Source organism: Cyclopterus lumpus, chromosome 24, assembly GCF_009769545.1.
Source record: "Cyclopterus lumpus isolate fCycLum1 chromosome 24, fCycLum1.pri, whole genome shotgun sequence".
NCBI lineage: Eukaryota > Metazoa > Chordata > Actinopteri > Perciformes > Cyclopteridae > Cyclopterus > Cyclopterus lumpus.
The window spans coordinates 15,733,593-15,748,829 of NC_046989.1; the positions used below are offsets into that span (position 1 = coordinate 15,733,593).

The 15,237-nt window shown below is 44.0% G+C and overlaps 2 protein-coding genes and 1 long non-coding RNA gene across 6 annotated transcripts in view; 2 read left to right on the top strand and 1 right to left on the bottom strand.

Annotated features, from left to right (window-relative positions):
* Positions 1-1,641, bottom strand: part of LOC117727406 — a 6,464-nt gene extending 4,823 nt beyond the window's left edge. Inside the window, exons 1-2 of the long non-coding RNA XR_004609041.1 lie at positions 1,537-1,641; positions 1,322-1,444 (exon numbers count right to left, since the gene is read on the bottom strand). This is a non-coding gene — a long non-coding RNA (uncharacterized LOC117727406). The remainder of the gene's footprint in view (positions 1-1,321; positions 1,445-1,536) is intronic.
* Positions 1-3,465, top strand: part of sipa1l1 (signal-induced proliferation-associated 1 like 1) — a 77,300-nt gene extending 73,835 nt beyond the window's left edge. The window contains exons 27-28 of the mRNA XM_034527687.1: positions 1-1,171; positions 2,744-3,465. The exon at positions 1-1,171 is cut by the window's left edge and continues 760 nt beyond it. The gene's annotated coding sequence lies outside the window, so the exon portion shown is untranslated. The remainder of the gene's footprint in view (positions 1,172-2,743) is intronic.
* An 8,237-nt stretch (positions 3,466-11,702) lies between these two features.
* LOC117727109 (regulator of G-protein signaling 6-like) overlaps positions 11,703-15,237 on the top strand; it is a 66,540-nt gene continuing 63,005 nt past the window's right edge. For 2 of the 4 annotated variants that reach the window (XM_034527164.1, XM_034527168.1), the window contains exon 1: positions 11,816-12,063. The gene's annotated coding sequence lies outside the window, so the exon portion shown is untranslated. The other 2 variants (XM_034527166.1, XM_034527165.1) reach the window with 2 other exon arrangements.

Consider the following 15,237-nt stretch of genomic DNA (forward strand, 5'->3'; position numbering starts at 1 on the left):
CCACAGCAGAGGGTAGCAGACGAGCCACGTGACTTCGGAGAAGACGTCTCTGAAAATGCCACGCACAGTCTGACAGGTATGCGACAAATCTGCCGGCCCAGCCACTCGCACACAAAGTATATACGGGATCTGAAGCCTCAAGACCACTGGACACACGAGATGTTTTCATTTCCTTCACATGCGAATGGAGGGTCAAGACTTGTAGTGTTTCCTGTCCTGGAAGCGTCTGACCACCGGAGGGCCACCGTCAAGCAGGTTGACGTGTGTCTGAACAGGAGCGAAACATGGATTTGTACAGTGTGTTCGTCTCTCCTCTGTGTCACTCATATCTGGATTACAGCATCCTGTTTGTCTCTACAGCACAAACCAACACCTGGAAGAGGAGTATATTTATAAGCCATTGGCAAAGTGGTGCCATTAAACATGACTGATATCCAGAGTGCTTTGGTCCATTCCAATTGTATGTGTCTTAAAAAGCAATAGGAAGAAGTCAGGACTCCTGTCTCTCTCAACAACAAAACAAGGGCGAGTTTGCTCTCCAGAAGATGTTTCATGTGGGAAACGATGTTTTAAAGGTTACGCCTAAAAGACACCAGTCTGTATCTTCCATTAAAGCGGTGAACGTCGTGCTTTGAGGAAAAAGGAGAGAGGACTCCACTCGCCATCCCACTGTCTGGAATACTGAGAGCCAGCTGATAAGCAATGACAGACATTTTTGGGAGGGAAAAGTTCTAAGGGACGTTTTTTATTTTTTTTTCCCCAGGTTAATTTATTTCCTTGTATTATAATTCCAATAAATAAGTTGTTCTATTCGTACAGTACAACTGACATCAGTGTTTAGTTCCTCAAGAAAATGGTCACTCGTGATATTATTTAAATGGCTTTCTTTCTTAATTCTGGCTAAAGCCGTACTATATGCTTTTAAATCTGTATTATGTTGTATTTTATAGTGCCCGAGCCTGCCGTCGTGTTGCTTACAGTGCCCTCTAGTGATGACCAGTGGAAATGTCATGATTATTATATGTGCTGCCAGTCACTGTAAATTCCCCCACGCCTCTTCAACAATCAGTCGGACGTCGACCGGGAGGAACAGGAAGAGCACCAGAAGGCTTTGAGAGACAATCACAGGTGGACTTCTGACAAAGGGAACAGACCTTAGGTGTACATGTATGTATGTATGTATGTATGTATGTATGTATGTGTGTGTTTTACATTTGATCATGTATAGTTGTCCTCAGGTTCAGTAGGTGTTGGGACAGTGAGGGTCTTTAGAGGAAGTAAAGATGACTTACATGATTAGAGTAAGAAGGTGCGACGGTACCTTTCTTTGGCAGCGTGTGTTGTCGTCGTGTGAATCTTCATCGGTCTATTCAGCCGTGCCTACAGTCACTTATTTTGGTCATTTACTCCCAGGCAGAGCAGGGACGTGCCTTTGAAACAGCACCTGGGGAGCAGATGAAAGGGAAAGGCTCTTCATCCTGAAAAATAAACACTCCTTGTAACACACACACTAGTTTTAAATAGCCTCATACTCACAGTTGTGGACCTCATACGTGTTTGTATGGAGAGGCGTGAGCCTTTGTCTTGTTCGTATGAATATTTGTGACTGAACACAACCAGGCTGGCCGGCCTCTAGACACGGGGACGAGTGTGTGACGTGTATGGAAACGTGTCGTCGTGAGTGCCTTTTGCATTCAGTCGCATGCAGTATAGATGGACCCCGTAATAAGAGGGTATTGGAATAAATGTTTCCCCAAATCACAAAGCTACTTACAACCCGAGCAGGAGCCACGAAGCTGTTTCCTCAGCCAGGTGTCTGCTGGGGTCATTTCAGGTCGCTAACTCGAGCATGTGCGTTGACACCGGGTGTGAGCCTTAATTCCCCCCCCTTCGATGAAAAAACGCTCGCAGTTTTTAAATCTCTTAAAAGTAAATTTTGCATCTTGAATTGATGCGATTAAAACCCTGCAGCATAAAGCACAACACAGCACCCGGTCTGAATGTAAGGAGAATATAAACAGGCTAACGGTGTTTCATATAACTGACATCAAGCAACTTTGCAGGGAGTGAAAAGCTGTAAACGGTTCTGTTTTAAGAACCTCTTGGATTATAACGCCACCAGTGAACAGTCGAGTGCTTCATTGTGTTGCTTGATATGATTTGGTTGTATTACTAAGTTGGCCAGTTGTGAAAAGCAGTCTAGTAGTCATCCAACAATGTGAAATCCTCAAAATATACAGTAAATATGAGTAAAATAGGCAGGAATGTTCCCAAATCCAGGTTTTGACTGTAAATTGTTTTGAGCACTGGTTTCCTCACCAGAACTACAGTATGTAGATGCTTAAATAATCACTAATAGGTGATGTTTCGTATTTTATTGTACATGGAAAGTTCTCTAGTTTTTTGTATTCCAAATGAAGTATGGCCAAATGACAAACTGTGCAGTGCAGATGTGTTGCTCGCATCTTTAGAAGTGGCGTTGGATGTTAGATACAGCTGTGCACCTTATTCAAAGACATGCTCTCTCACACACACACACACACACACACACCAGTTACTTCAGTGTGAATGTTGAGTTATTATACAGTGCGTGTAGTTTTGTTTCTTTCCTCCGCTTAGTTTTTGGTGCTTTTCAGAGGCATATGGGAAATGTGAATGTTCAAATGTTCCATTTTTGTAATATCTTTTATTTTTAAGAACCTTTGCACAATGTTTTATAAAAACAAAATGCTTGTGTTGACAGGTTTTTTGGATAAGAAGGGTGAATCGGTTCATTCCTGTGCTATCTAGCTCGTCTTGATGTCACGCTGTAGTTCTGCTGCCGACGGCAACCGAGAAAGGTGCTCGACTTTGTTCACGTCAAAAAGAACCTGGACCCTTTTACTCCCTCGAGCGTCACCGAACAGACGAGAGCCGTTCGCATGTTTGTTCTTTTCGGACGCTGGTTTTCGGACAAGCACAACTTCGTGAGTGCAGCAGGGGAGGAAGGTTTCCTATAAACCGAGCAGTGAGGGGGGTTCAGCGCTGACTGGAGATGAATCAAACTATTTCAAGGGCACCGTTCGTTTTACAAGGTTGAAGATACTGTTTACATCCCGGAGCCATTGTCTTTGTAAAATGTAAAGGTATGAAAAAGACATTTGCAGTGATCACAGTATTAAAGTTTCTGAAATAAATAAATGCCGTATCAATTGGTGGTGCTGTGGACTTGTTGGTTTCTGCACTATATTACTTTTACTTCTACGGAGTAAATAATAATAAGAAAAACTGTATCATACATTGACAAGAGAAAGCTATCGTGAAATATTCGGAGTAAGTGTTCGTGCATGACGTATGTGCATTGGTGCAAAATAAATGTATCGTATATCAATTGGAAAATCAAAGGCCGATCCTAACATTACATTGACATTATTAAGTAAACATTAAGATGTGTATTGCTGCGCCAGCTTCGATGTTTGCTTATAAGACTTGGGGATATCGATATCAGCAGTAGTTCTCTGAGAATCTCTTTAATATCAAATCAAACTTGTTTTTTAATCGGTATTGAATTGGAAGATCAGTGGCGATACCAAAGCCCTAATAGTGATCAATTTATTGATATACAACTCAAATATTGGGGGCTGCACAGTGGTGTAGCACTGTCACCTCACAGCTCCAGGTCTGGGTGGTCCTTCTGTGTGGAGGTTCTACCCGCGTCAGCGTGGGTTCCCTCCGGGTTCTCCGGGTTCTCCGGCTTCCTCCCACAGTCCAAAAACATGCAGCTCAGATAATTAATTGGACTCTAAAGGGCCCGTCTGCCTCTGTGATGAGCGGTCAGGGTGAAATCTATAGCGATGTGCTGGAGTGAAACACGCGATGATAATAATAAAGATATGTAGTTAATTGATATATGTATAATATGAACATATGGAAATACAGTTTTAATAAATACTCTTTATCTTTAATATAGTAATTATTTGCAATTAAAAAAATGTTTGCTTCTAAAAGAATAAAACCCCGGTTGAGATCAATAAATTGCAATGAAAGCCAAACATGATGCCAACATATATAGGGTAATCGTAGCAAAACTCTGTTGTCATAGCGATGGATCTGTTGGCCAGCAAGCTCAGTCGGTGTTATGTTCTCATGGAGCACTTATCTCTGCGAGTAGTTGGAATAAACTGTGATGCTTAAAGTGCAACAACACAGACGTCCTCTCATAGATTATCGTGCACGTCAACAGATCCCTCTCTGCCTCTAACCTCGTGGTTATTGTCGTCACATTGATAATATCTTGTCCAGAGATTGCCAGCAGGGCTTTTAAGCCTTTATAAAGAAAAGCTGCTTCACCTCTGTGAAGTATCTATAACTCCCTGCACATGTATCCCAGGAAATGCTTTCAGCAATCAAAGAAAATGATGTTTTTAGCAAATGTGTCTGACTGTGAAAGAAAAACAACCATCTGACTAATTTGTGCACAAAACTATGAACTATAATCCGACTTGTTGATTGGCCACCTGTGCTGCTATGGATGGACCCGTGCCCGTTTCAGCCCGTCCATCGCCTGCAGCGTGTTGAGGCCAGCGCAGCAGCGACTGCAGAGGAGGACCGCTTTAATGCGGAGGAGGCCACGGATTAGTCATCTTTGGTACAGGTGGAACAATGTGTGGGCTGGATCACTTGCGGTTCCTTTCAAGGAGTCGCTACAGAGAGTGCGTGAGGCCGACATTTACGTGTGATCGGGGGAGAGTTTTAAAACGAGGCCATACTCACTCATATGTGATGTCACCTTATGTGATGTTTAAGTTGCCTTTGTGTTTACACGCTCTCCTGTTTAAGTCAATGTGTTCCTGCCAGATTTAAAGTGACAAACCAATGACTTGTATTCATAACCACAATGAAGCCCCAATGTAATAAAACTTCTATTCTAACATGGCTTCATCTTCATTTGATTTCTGCTGCCATGTGACGGCGTGTTTTGTCGTCGCTCGTCCTTCCTCCGCGTGGACCCTCTATGCTTCTCGGCCACACTTCTCCAGCAGCCCACACAACGCCTCCGCGTCTCCACGCGGCTCTCGGCTCTTCTCAGACACTCGAGAAGAGAGTCGGGGGGGGGGGGTGGAGGAGGAGGAGAGGGGGGCGTTGTGTTCTTCAGAGCTGTGTAGCCGGCTGTCATTCCAGGCGATCCATCGATTACACAGCACACTGTATCTGTCGGACCGTGACGGCTGAGTGTAGCAGACTGTTTACTTCAGTTGTTTGTAAGATGTGTAGCGTCGGGAGAAGCTCGATAACAAAGGCTGCCTTCATGAAAAAAAGTGATCCACAAAGTCCATACAGGAATCATTCCTGTAAGGTGTGTGCAATTAGCTTTTTATTTGGATACAAATTGCCATACATTTTTATTTGTATTATTTTTTTATTGGTAGAAAACTGAGGTAAGATGGAAGCCATCCAAAAGCTCCTGTTAGCCACCTCTTCGTTTGCTAAATAGATTAACCCTTCCCCCTCCCCTCCACCTACTCCTACCCTGTAGAGTCCATGAGGTTTGGGCGTACCGGCCCAATCGCGGACGAAAAGAGTTTCTGGACTAACAGTGCTGCTGCTTTGCATCGCAGGGAGCCAGATAAGATGGTTTCAGTGTGTGCTGCCTCCCGGAGGCACGTGAAAGCACATCCAACTGGACCCAGAACACACTGAGGGATTATGTATCCCATCTGGCCTCGGGGTCCCCCAGCAGGAGAAGCCCTGTTGCAGTACCATCAGCACCCAGACAGACATTAACGTCAGAAAATGGGAGGATTTATTAAGAATATTAGTCTTTTAAATAAATATCAGGCTCATCCGGTTTATTTTTTACGGTACCTTCTTTAAATAGTTTAAATTCTGTCAAAGTAAATATATATATAGTACTTTCTTGTCCTGCAGCTGCACATAACATGTGCGTCTCTCTGTGGTGGCAATCTGTTTTGTTTTGCTCCTTTTGAGTGTCTTTGAGGTCTTTTAGTGTCTCTTTTTGCGTATTTTGCATCTCTTTTTAATTTAATTGAGTCTCTCCGTGGTTGTTTCACAACCCAAGACAGAGTTATGGTGTGTTGTATTTACGCTGTGCTTACGTTGTTAAAACACGATACATTGTTTCTAACACAACACAGTTACAACACGGTTTTGTTGTTTTATTTTTATTTTTTATTTTTGTAGTTGTTTTGCACAACACAGTTTAGCAAAGAAGTCATGGGTTCTGAGACATGTACGTATACGGGCAAACAGACATGTTAAAACGCTCCTGGGGCCCATTTCTGACCTTTGCTTCAGAAAGCACATCTGTTACATCTGATAGGGCGCAAAGGCTTCTGGGGCCTGTGTCAGAGAGCGTTTCCCCTATAAATAACCTTGCACAAGAGATGTATAGGGTGAGGTGAAGTGATCAGGAGAGGTTGAAGTTAGAAGTAGAAGTTGGTGTATTTTCGTTGTAGCTCGCTGCTTGTACCGCTTTTTTGGCTGAGTTCAATTTTTGTAACTTCCTAAAAAAGGAGAGAAAAACTCGTAAAAACTTTTGACTAAATAAATACCCACTCCCATTGTGAGACTGGGGTAAAAACTAAATTAAACAGGTTGCACTCCGTGTTTTTGCGGCCTCCTCCAGATGCCTGATGTACAACATCTAGCCTGATAGCCCTGCGGGAAAACCATTTACAGACAACATAATCTAAGTAGCTGAAAAAAGGTTTATTCTAAGGTTCCAGTGTAGGAGGTGTTACGGAAGAGAGAGCTCCAATAAGGTGGTTTACAATTAGAGAGCTTCAACCAAGGGCTATTCAGAGACTGAGATGCTCTGCGTGAAGGGGGAGAATTAACTACGCCCGTAAACAAAATAACTAGAGCCGTTCTTAAGACATCAGACTACCCGCAAGGTTTAATACATAAAGGTATAAGAATCCGGATCTAAATGAACCAAGTCTGTTTTATAGAGTGTGTATAAGAAGACAACCTTTCGTTTCCTCGACAAAGCAAACCAGCTTAGAAGAAGAGACTAATAACGTTCAACTTTTGAATACTGGACTGAAATAGATATTATTTGTATTTATGGGACAGATCCAATCGCAAACCTAAATGACAGACCAGTAAACGAAGGGTTAGCTCAGAATAAGTGTTTTGTGTTTGACGACGACGCCGCAGGTGCTAACAAACATATTACATATACATGCAGGCAAACTGGGTGAATGTGTGTGTTAATGCATGTCATGAGACATGTAGCTATAAAGGAGCACCAAATGTGGGGCAACTCCCACACACACACACACACACACACACATACACACACACACACACACACACACACACACACACACACACACACACACACACACACACTTCCCGGTGGGATCTTCTCTTCCTGTTTACTGTTGCTCAATAATTCAGTCAGTCCAGATGTGGAGGCTAGTCGTAGACAAGTGTGTGTGTGTGTGTGCGTGTGTGTGAATGTCAATCTGTCAGGCCAGAGTGGTCCATTAGTATCAACATTGTTTTTGACGACAGTTAGTTGGTAAGTGCATGTATTGATTCGTGAGCATAATGACGGACATCTTTTCCCATTTGCACACTAAACGTCAGATGAAAGTGAGAAAGCAACGAAAGAGAGAAACAACTGAAGCTTTTGAAGAGCGATTACTTTCCTCTCTCTGTCCCAGTCATGTTCTGTTGAATTAGGGCACCAAATATTTTTAGTTTCCAGCACCAGCAGTGAGAATATGCTGCCCCAATCACTACTAACATGCTGTGTGTTGACATGCTTTAATGTGAGATGTGCACACACACACACACACACACGTAGTGAGACTGTAACCCCTCCTGACTACAGCAAGCAGCCAGTTTCCCCTCACAGTCCGTGGTTGCATCAGATGCTTTGATGTGTCCCTGTGAGCTGTGGAGCTTCTGTTCAACACGAGACATTAGGAGAGGACGCTGGATGAGTAAATGGGGAAGGAGGTGAACACGGGGAACGTTTTTAAGAAGAGGAAAAGACTGTGGAGTTTATTGGCTTTGTTGCATGAGCAGAAGAGTCCAGAGCATTTACCCTTCATATTATATTACGCTTCGTGAGTGCATTTGTCTCAACTATTTGAAGTGTTTTTCCTCTATTCATTTGATTATATATTACCGCTGAAGTACAGAATCAGATTATTTCAGATTATTATATAAATGATCTCCCGTTGTCTTGTGATAACGGGTTCATTTTGTTGTCATCTCAGCCAAACCAGCTCTTTTCTTTTTTTATTGAGCTAATTAAATAATGAACTTGTTATCTTGAGAAAACGACTCCTTTTATCCTGAGACCTTGTGAGCGCATTGATGTTTCATCCTACAACGTTTAAACAAGGCAGTTTATTTTGTATAGCCCAAAATTACAAATTATAAATTTGTCTCAGAGGGCTTTACAATCTGTACACATAGGACATCCCTGTCCCAGGACCTCACTAACTCCCCCAAAATAACCCTTCACAGGGAAAAAAGGGAAGAAACCTTCAGGAGAGCAACAGAGGAGGATCCCTCTCCCCGGATGGACGGATGCAATAGATGTCATGTGTACAGAATGAACAGCGTTACAGAGTTACAACACATTCAATGAATATTACTACAATGTATGAATAATGAGTAGTAGGCATGGACCACGATCCAGACCTCCACAATCCATGAAACAGAAGGAGGCCGGCACACCGGGCATGAGGCATCGCGAAGGAGGCCGGACCAATGAGGCCAGGCCTTTGAGGCAGGAGGCACAGAGAAGGAGGCGGGGCCATAGGGAAGGAGGCCAGGCCCAGGCCAGGTCCAATGGACCCACAGTGCTGTAAGAAGATTATAGCGCATTATAAGTATGTTCATAATGCATGATGGGCAAGGGGCGTCAGAAAGTGCGACCAAAGCTGCATTTGGCGAACATCATTTAGGGTCACTCTAAATACCAAAATATGACTCTGTTTTTAGTGGTGGCTTCGATAAGCGGAAAGTTAAACTGCATTATGGCTAAATGTTCTCCCATGAGTTGTAATATTTATATGAGGCTGAAAATGTGTTCATGGTTGCAAAAAAACACAGCATTCCCACTCTGGCCATACTGGCTATGTTTTAACAGAACCTGGGCGCTTTCGGATGCCACATAGACTTGATCAAAGCTTTAATATACATAAATCTGTATTATCTGTGACCTGTTAACAGGAAATACATTCAGTGATGCCTCAGGACTGCTAAACAAATCAGACGTTGCGATTTCACAGAGGTAAACCATTATTCTCACCTGCGGTAGAAAGCACCATTATACATATCCACAGGCAAGGATCCATCATGATATGGTGCAATAATATAGTTACCTCACTTTCTGTCAATTCAGTCTTTGTTTGGAAGAGTGAACGAGCTACGAGTGAGAGCACAAAGCTTTGTGTGTTCAGAATCACAAAGAAAGAACTGATAGTGACAATAAGATGATGATATAGTGCTTTAAATGGATACATTAGGGTCAACATGTCTGACTTAGTGTTACTATATTATCTTATAGGTACACGTCTAAAGGTACATCTGGTTGCTGTATATTTAAGGTTCTCTGCAAGCTATGACGATATAGTGGAGTAATGTCTACCTGAGCCGAGAATGAAGCCATTCTCCCTCTCCCTAATTTGATCAGCACCATGGACAGCAGCAGAAGCACCAAATTGACCCCCCCCCCCCCATCTATTTGTAACAGGTTATTATTGTGAGTCATAGTCAAACCTAATTTAAGACAGATTTATTTTATTTGTCAGATTTTGAGGTCTAAAGAGGTGAAAGTATAGCAGTTCACAAGAAAATTGCCAGATTTTAGCAAAATGTTAGTGAAAAAATGTATTTTACTTTTACGTGGAATTATGTTGTGACCCCATGATTTAGGACCCCAAGGTTGGAAACTTGCTAATCAACATAAATAAACAAATCTACTCGTATTTACAACTTGTATTATTCCCTTTTTCTTATCAGAACGACATTTCATTAAATGATCCGAATTCCCTGAAGACTAATCATAACCACTACATTACTAACCCGATCATAAAAACCAAGACCGAACCCTAAACGTGAGTGGTCTACCAGCTTTTGGGGGGAACCCAAATGGGAAGCGAGTCCCAGAAAGGGAACCTCATGAGAACCGAAGTCTCAAATTCATGATTGCATACCAGGTATTTGATGACATGTTTCTACCACTAAAGCACATCATCTACCAAAGGTTGTTCCTTATTAGTGTATCTAATCCGTTTTATAGAGGTGCATATTTTAAAATACAGTTATCTTAAATGTTGAGAAAGTAAATCTATTTGATGAAAATGATTTTTTATTATGCTGATTTACTCCTAAAAAAAGCCCCATAACTTAATCTGACCATGACGCCATGATGTGACTGTGTGAACTTTGAGTTTGGTTTTGTCCTCACAATGTTAGCAACACGCACGCACACACACACACACACACGCACACACGCACACACACACGCACACACACACACACACACACCGAATTGGATGTCAGAGCGATTGGACAAATGTTGGAAACTTATTGAGGTTTCCAAAATGTTCCCGTCCTGAGACAAAGATGTCTTTGAAAGACACACATTTGTAGTGACTTGATTTAGCTCTAAGGAGCAGTAGTTCTTAATCAACGTTACTCAGCACAAAGATTCACTGAAATACAAATATAAAAATAGTCATATAAAAATGTAAAAAGCTGGCCAGCAGCAGTTTAGTAATGTTAGGACATGTTCCTAGGAGTCTGCTTCCAGGCTGTCCCTGTAACAAAGGTCACAAACAAACCTTTTCCTTATGTCTGCGTGGTGCTGGAGGACGGGGGCACACACACACGCGCACACACGCACACACGCACACGAAACAGGAACGCCTGCATATTATTGGTAAAGAGAAGCGCTGCCTCCCACAGCGTCTTTCTCTCTCTCTCTTCCCCCCTCTCCCTCCCTCCCTCCCTCTCTCCCCCTTCTTTCTCGCTCTCTCTCTCTCTTCCTCCCCCCTCTCCCTCCCTCCCTCCCTCTCTCCCCCTTCTTTCTCGCTCTCTCTCTCTCTTCCTCCCCCCTCTCCCTCCCTCCCTCCCTCTCTCCCCCTTCTTTCTCGCTCTCTCTCTCTCTTCCTCCCCCCTCTCCCTCCCTCCCTCCCTCCCTCTCTCCCCCTTCTTTCTCGGTCTCTCTCTCTCTCTTCCTCACCCCTCTCCCTCCCTCCCCCTCTCCCCCTTCTTTCTCGCTCTCTCTCTCTTCCTCCCCCCTCTCCCTCCCTCTCTCTCTCTACCCTCTCTCTCTCTTTCTCTCTCGCTCTCTCTCTCCCTCTCTCCCTCTCTCCCCTCTCCCTACCTCCCTCTCTCTCTCTCTCTCTCTCCCTCCCCCCTCTCCCTCTCTCTCTCCCCCCTCTCCCTCTCTCTCTCTCCCCCCCTCTCCCCCTCCCCCCCTCTCCCTCTCCCTCTCCTCCCTCTCCCCCCTCTCCCTACCTCCCTCTCTCTCTCTCTCTCTCTCCCCCCTCTCCCTCTCTCTCTCTCCCCCCCTCTCCCCCTCTCCCTCTCCCTCTCCCTCTCCCTCTCCCTCTCCCTCTCCCTCTCCCTCTCCCTCTCCCTCTCCCTCTCCCTCTCCCTCTCCCTCTCCCCCCCCTCCCTCTCCCTCTCCCTCTCCCTCTCCCTCTCCCTCTCCCTCTCCCTCTCCCCCCCCCTCTCCCTCTCCCTCTCCCTCCAGTGTGCAGCGCTCTGGTGGGTCGGTGAAGCCGCTTTTTGGCTTCGGAGCTCCAAGCGAGAGAGAAGCCCAGCGCTGAGGTAAGCAAGAAGGATGGAAGGTGTAAAGATGAGGGGACGACCGAAGGAAAGAAAGGGAGGGAGGTGAAGAAGACAGCAAGAAGGAGGGGGTAGCCTTAAGAACGAAAGAATAAAGACTAAAAGAAGACTGTTGCTCGCTCGGCGCTACTTGATGCCGCCGTCCTGCTGTCAGTGCTGCATGTTCATCTCAGAGTGAGCAGCTGGATGGATGCGGTGACAGAACCGGACAGAGAGACGAACTACACCTGTCATCGGCTGGTTAGTTAAGTGACACTCGAGGGGCACCGCGTTTGAAATCAATGTAGTTGTGTGTGTCAGTGCTATGCTATGTCTATATGCATTTAGGTATGAGAGAGAGAGACAGAGAGAGAGAGAGAGAGAGAGAGAGAGAGAGAGAGAGAGAGAGAGAGAGAGATTAGGCAGCAGCCTGCTGGCTCTGTGTCTGGGGATCGGTCCTGTGAGGATGGAGAGGACGCAGACAGCTGTTGGAGACAGAGAGATAGATGTCTACGTTCTTACACCATCCATCAACAACTTCTATCATGTTGAAGATGTGAGCTTCATTCTGGCCATCACATCCTGAAGTTATGATGCTTGTTCCACTAGTGTGATTAGATCATGATGGGCTGTCATACCTTGTTCGGTCAGATCGGCCTTTCGTGGTCACTGTGGGGACACCTCTGCCGACTCGGCTGATTTGAGTCTGTCCTTCACAGTTTGGTCTAGTTTCACTTTGGGAGAATGTGAAACCAAGAGCGGAGGCTGTTATAGCAACACACCAAATGCTCATGGTTTTGGACTGAGATTTTCAACAATCACACCAAAACAGTGCTTTCTGCACACTTTTGGTAGTGTGATAACTCCAGGAATAATTAATCAATCATACTTTGGATTGTGTCTTTCATCACTGTCACTTGTACCTCTTTGCAGTGAGTCTGGTGAAGTGAAGGGATCTGTGAGAAGACTTGATTGAGATTTGTAAATATTCAAATCAATTTGACTCTGAAATGATTTGAATGACATATTTTGATGATCAATGGAGCGCTCTTTGGTGTCTCACATCACAGTTTTGGATTGTTTTTTGTTTGTTCCTCTTTTTTTTTGTTGCAACAGAACGTTTATCATTTATTCTTTTTCATATAAGATGGCCGCCTGCCAGATTGATGGTGTCCTTTATTTTACAAGCGCCCCTCAGCGTAAAAACATCCAGACATCCTCATCCAGTCTCGCCGGGAGCGTATAGAAGATGGGTGGTGCTGCGTTGTGGAGGGTCCACAGGGAAGTCTCACTCTGCTTCCACTTCCTGTCAGCAGGGCATGTGATGAGGAGAAAGAAGCTTTAAGAGTATTCGGGTCCATGTAGAATAATAATCCGACACATTCATAAGAATAAACGCTCTGTTTCAGTTGTCATTTGATTGCCGAAAATGGGATAATTTTGGAAAGAAATCAGTGCAGTATAGTGAAGGATCACTGTGCTCTCTTCCTCTTGTGTTACCTGCCGTGTCCATGTCAACAAACTCCCTGGCTCTGACGAATAATAACACAGTTTAAGTTCCCTCCAGCTGTGTCTTTATTATTTTGTAAGGCAGAGGAGTAAAACAATGATGAAGGCATCAGCCAAAACGTGTGTGCTATAGTTGCTCTTGCATTACAAAAGAATACAAATACGCAGCAAATGTGAGCTATAAAAAACAGGTTTTACTCTCACCAACCAGTCAACCAGTCAACCAGTCAACCAGTTAACCAGTCAACCAGTCAACCAGTTAACCAGTTAACCAGTCGTTGATCTGGTGTCGTTACAACACACGTGTTTAATCACAATTACAGACACACACATTTCACAATACTCGACACACTGATTGAAAGTGGCAGAAACAGAATATATAGTTTAAGCCTTAATGTGAAGATTAAGAAGTTAGACTAGATGTACTCCCATCAGTATGACAGACTGTAAATGACATCTAGAACTTTTACATACAACAGACTATTAATACCTGTTTCATTATGTGTCCTATCCACCATCCCAAATCCAGTAAACATCTGTGATCTTTATGTATCCTCACGTTGATCTATTTTGAGAAAGACCGATTAGATGTTACATCAGATGTGTGTGTGTGTGTGTGTGTGTGTGTCAAGGGGACCACAGCCTTCCTTAGAGAAGCTACAGCATCGCAGACAGAAGAGGCCCCTCACTAAGTCCCTGTGTGATTTAGGCTGATCAGACGGGCTTATTCAACCTGAACATTTAAATGCAAACTCAAGAGTCGGGGCGAATGTTGGGGGTATTGATCCCGGGCCGGCGTGTGACTCCAGGAGCAGGACGGAGCAACGGGGCCGTGAACTGGAGCATTACGGGGAAACAAATCAGGCTCTTCTTTTTCATTCTGAGTTGGAATACCTGTTAACCAATAATGAAGAAGCATGTTGAAAGCTATTGATTCAGAAATGCATTAAACTCTCCTCAAATTTGGATCAGCAAACACATGCTGCATGTTGCCGCGCTCACAACAGGCTCTCTGAGGCTCGAACATACGCACTCTGTTTGTATGTTCTCTAACAGCCGGCTGATGAGAGTATTGATCAAAAGAACCAGTTGACATGGTGCTAAATGCCTGTGCCAATAGCAGAGTCACTCACTCACTCACTCACTCACTCACACACACACACACACACACACACACACACACACACACACACACACACACACGCACACACACAGAAAGGACCATCGCTCTACTTGGAGTTCACAGCCAGCATTACAAGTCAGTTTTGTAACTGCAGCAAATTATGTTTGCAGCCTTTGTAAAAGTTCAGAGAATCTCGAGCTACCTGGTGCTTGGAAGAAGAAGCTCCGAAGCCAGAGATATATAATAATCAAAAGTATTTAATCATAACAAACAAGAGCCATCTGTATACATACATGGTCCAGGCCCGGACGCGCTCACATGGCTTCGCTTCCACAGTCTCCTGACGTAGCCAACAGTTTCTGTCTGGCGTCACCACGTAAGAGACCAAATTCGCGTCTTACAATTAGTTTTATTCGCAGTCCATTCGCTGAGCTAAGCTCCCATCGGTTAGTGGAGGTATTCATGCAAATACCTTTCAGAGACACAGCATGCTACGCTGACCAGCGAATAAGACATAAGGTTCACACCTGAAGGTTAGTTCCATTGGCCACTTCAAAGAATGCCTCAAATCCATAAAGTAGCGGGGTCAAAGATCACACTTCCGGTCAAGGACAGGAAGTTCCCCTTCGGAATAAAACCCTATTATCCTGCCTTCAGAATAAAAGCAATTTCAATCGGCATCCCTTTAACTATTGTCTAAACAATAAAACATCCATTCATTCTCATGCATCATACAATTAATTAATTACATTTGTCATTAACAAACAGAATAATAAAACAGTGATCCTCTCTTATGCTTTATA